This window comes from Adiantum capillus-veneris, chromosome 8, assembly GCF_014529385.1.
Source record: "Adiantum capillus-veneris isolate H3 chromosome 8, ASM1452938v2, whole genome shotgun sequence".
Classification (NCBI taxonomy): domain Eukaryota; kingdom Viridiplantae; phylum Streptophyta; class Polypodiopsida; order Polypodiales; family Pteridaceae; genus Adiantum; species Adiantum capillus-veneris.
The window spans coordinates 54397814-54401544 of record NC_140938.1 but is presented as its reverse complement, the minus strand read 5'-3'; the positions used below and the strand labels follow the sequence as shown (position 1 = coordinate 54401544).

Sequence of the window (3731 nt, the reverse complement as noted above, 5' to 3'; positions counted from 1 at the left end):
ACAATCAACCTCCCAATACTATAACTAATCACCATTGAATTGCTTGCACTACAGGCTCACAATCAGCCTCCCAATACTGTAACTAATAACAATACAATCATGCATATGATATGTTGCGAACATATTCAAAGCATATTGTTTTTGGGGATAGCCATGTACCCTCTTTCATGCCTATAATTTCAATTCTTAAAAAGGAATTAATGGAGCTCTCCTAGATCCATTATGAAAAACTCTTGCTTCAAAGAAGCTCTTTACATGCTTGAATGACCTGATGATTGCCAGTAATTAACAAATTACAAATGATCTTCATAAATGCTACACCATTGTATATATATTTGTTACAAATATAAGCAGGGTTGCCAGTAATTAAAAAATTACAAATGATCTTTATAAATGCTACACCATTGTATATATATTTGTTACAAATATAAGCAGGGCTAGCTGCCATTGCAGTCTGCAGTGCGAACAATTCAATGGTAATTAGTTACAATATTGGGAGGTTGATTGTGTGGGTGACTTTTTTTTATTCTTGAGAACTAATTAGGGACGTGTTCGTCGCAACAAGTTTGGTGTACGTACAATGACAAAGTTTCCCTAGTTCTAATTGAGGGTGTTCTGGACGCTGGTGATGAGGCGACGCACCTCATCATCGTCAATGCCCAGGGTGGTCTCGAGCACCTCTTCGGGGAGTGGAGGGTCGGAAGCGAAGAGTGCGACGGCAAGCTGGGAGGCACCGGGGTTTTGGCTGTTGAGGGCGGCGATGGCAAGAGCGGGCTTGGACTTGTCAGGGTTGAATTGAAAGTGGACGAGGCCACGGGGGAACACAAAGAGATCGCCGGCATAGATGGTTTGGTAGAAGAATTGGTTGGCAGGTGCGGTGGAGACGAAGCCCACGAGGAGCGTGCCTTTGGCGAGGAAAAGGACTTCGGTGGCACGGGGGTGCACGTGTGGCGGGTTGATACCACGGGGCTTGTAGTCGACGCGAGCGATGGAGAGGCCTTGCGTGTTGAGGGCGCCAAAGGTGGCGGCAGCAGCGAGGTTGACGGCAGAGCCGAGGTTGCCGGTGAAATTGGCGGGGTTGCGGAGCTGCTGGGAGACAAAGTCGGAGGACTGCACGGCGGCGGTAGGCTTGCAGGGAAGTCCGTTGAGGGTAAGCTGGTGCTCCTCCAGCTCGTCGGGGCTGAGGGCCACGCAGAAGTCTTGCAGGGGGTCCTCGTCGGCGGCCCTAGCGGTTGGAGCCAAGGGGACGAACAGGCCCAGCAGGAGCAGCGGTAGCTGCAGGGCAGCCATAAGCTGCTTGGGAGACATCACTTATGATCTGTGAAGGCGCGAGAGCTGGGCGGTGGAGAGAAGGCGAATGCAAAAATTGCGACTTAAAGAATTAACTGAGCAGCTGATCAGTTGATGAGGCTACACTTGATGAGCTCGTCTCCTTTTATAGGCGTCGCTGCTGCTGCGGGGACCAAGTCCCGTCCTCACTCCTCACGGTAATCTGCTGGTAGGCATTGTCATCAACTTTTAGATTTGTTAACCACGTAAAACGCGTTTGCTTACGTCGCGTCTAGCGACTCGACCTTTTCAAATTACTTCCCCCAACCTTCCACGTGGCACAACATTGCCTTCTAGATCTTTTATTGTTACCCTCCTCCCTACTCGTGTAGACACTGTTCGCACGCATTTGCTGTGCACCAAGCTATTTGTGAGCCCTCCATGTATATCACGTGCATTCGAGGCCTCTATAGAAATGCTCTATTTTACACACTTTGAGGAAATAATAATATTCACTTTCCTAATTTAGCCTTTCCTTTTTTCTATGGGGTCAACACCAACTCATTAAAGTCTCTCTCTGCCATAGATGATCCCTTTCTTTTGATAGCTGAGAGAGTTGTAATCCTAAAAGGCTCCTTTACTTCCCTTCCCTCCATCAAATTAGATTGCATCATAGGGGTGTTTGGATTTGACGAACGATCGGGCCTTGCTTGCCATCTTTGAAGACAGAAGCAAGTTCAATGGACTCTTTCAATGTACTACACTTCATTTTACATACTAGAGCCATCAACGTCTCTTTCAATCCACTTTCCTAAAAGTCTACAAGATGCTTTGTAACTTTCAAAGCACTCTCTTTCTATTTGTTGATAGACTCATGAACGGTGATTTTTTAATGTGATAAGAAAACCATCCATTTAGAGCATGGCAAAGCTCATCTAGGGCACAAAGTTACTACTAAACATGATTTTATAAAAACATTCCAAGTTTTAGACACACTTCGGTCTTGATTGACCTTATGCTACCACCTATCAGCTACTATCAATAAAATTACAGGTAGTGTGCTGAATTCTTACGTCATATATCATCACCAATGTTGAAAAGACAAAATTCCTTTTTCAGTTTTGAGAGACAATGCTCAACTGCATCGGGAGTGTGAATAGGCAATGAACTATTATATATCAGGGGCTTTGAATTATTAAGCTTCAATTTTGCCCCTTGGTTGCTCCTTGGTTCGACCCAACCTCATGCAGATAATACATTCCTGCATTTTAAAAAGAGCCATTTTTATGAAAATATTTTTTCAAATTTTAAATGCCCTTATGTATGTCACATATTTTCTATGCATTTGAGAAAATATAAAACCCTATATGCTGAACTCACGTGGTATAGTTTGAGCAACATACTCACCCTACAGGGAAGGTTGAAACTAAAATCATTATTGGGGCTAATTCCAGGGAGTCTTTCCCCCTCCCCTTACACCTTAGTTACCATGTGCTCGTTCCTGCAACCTTCTTCAGGCTTCGCTAATAGCACAACACACCTTGCCTAGCGTCCTCTATAACCACACCTAATTCGCAATCCCAACAGCTCCTAACCAGCAAGCTCTCCTCCCACCTTCTCTCACATACACTCACCACCACCTCTACCCTCACCATCGTCTACGCCATAGCTAGTCATGCACCACAAATGAGAGAGAGAGAGAGAGAGAGAGAGAGAGAGAGAGAGAGAGAGAGAGAGAGAGAGAGCTAAGGCGCGTGCAAGAGGGAGAGGATGGAAAGAGAGACGCATGGCCTCCACCAAGACATCCCTCCTCTTCTCTCGCATCTGAACGTGTAGGCATCTTTTTAGATTCTTTAAACATTTTCATTTAAAATGATTGCGCCCGCCCTACTTAAGTATTTAGAAGCAAAACCCTCCCCCCCCAAATTAGCTATACATGAGACTAAGAGTAAAACTATAAAAAATTTATCGTACTGAGGCGGTCCGGGGCGGGCAACAAGAAGAGTGGCCTCTAAGCACTCTTCTAGGCTCCCGTGCTGCTCAATTGGGTTTGGGTTGGAAGAAAACAACAACACACACAAAAACCCGCAACCTAACCCTACACAAATTTGGGGCACCACCTAGTTTTGGATGCGAACTAGGACGCGTAGAGAGAGAGAGAGAGAGAGAGAGAGAGAGAGAGAGAGAGAGAGAGAGAGAGAGAGAGAGAGAGAGAGAGAGTGCTCGGGCTGCTTTGAAACGTATCGGCAATGATCAAGCAAACACAACTATATATTTAAGAAAGAGAGAGAAAGGGGGAGGGGGTGCTTGTTGCATTAATACCTTCTTACAAATCTGTCATGACAAATCAAAGTGAGATTAGTATTTGTTCAACATAGCTTGCGTAAATTTCACCACAACACATCACAAGAAAAGCCACCCCAATCACTGTCTTAAGGCTAGGGGAGTCCTCTCCACCCTGT

General features: G+C 45.3%; 1 pseudogene; it reads right to left on the bottom strand.

Annotated features, from left to right (window-relative positions):
* Positions 1-366: 366 nt before the first annotated feature.
* LOC147452156 (germin-like protein subfamily 2 member 4 pseudogene) lies at positions 367-1403 on the bottom strand (annotated as a pseudogene).
* Between the last annotated feature and the right edge of the window lie 2328 nt (positions 1404-3731).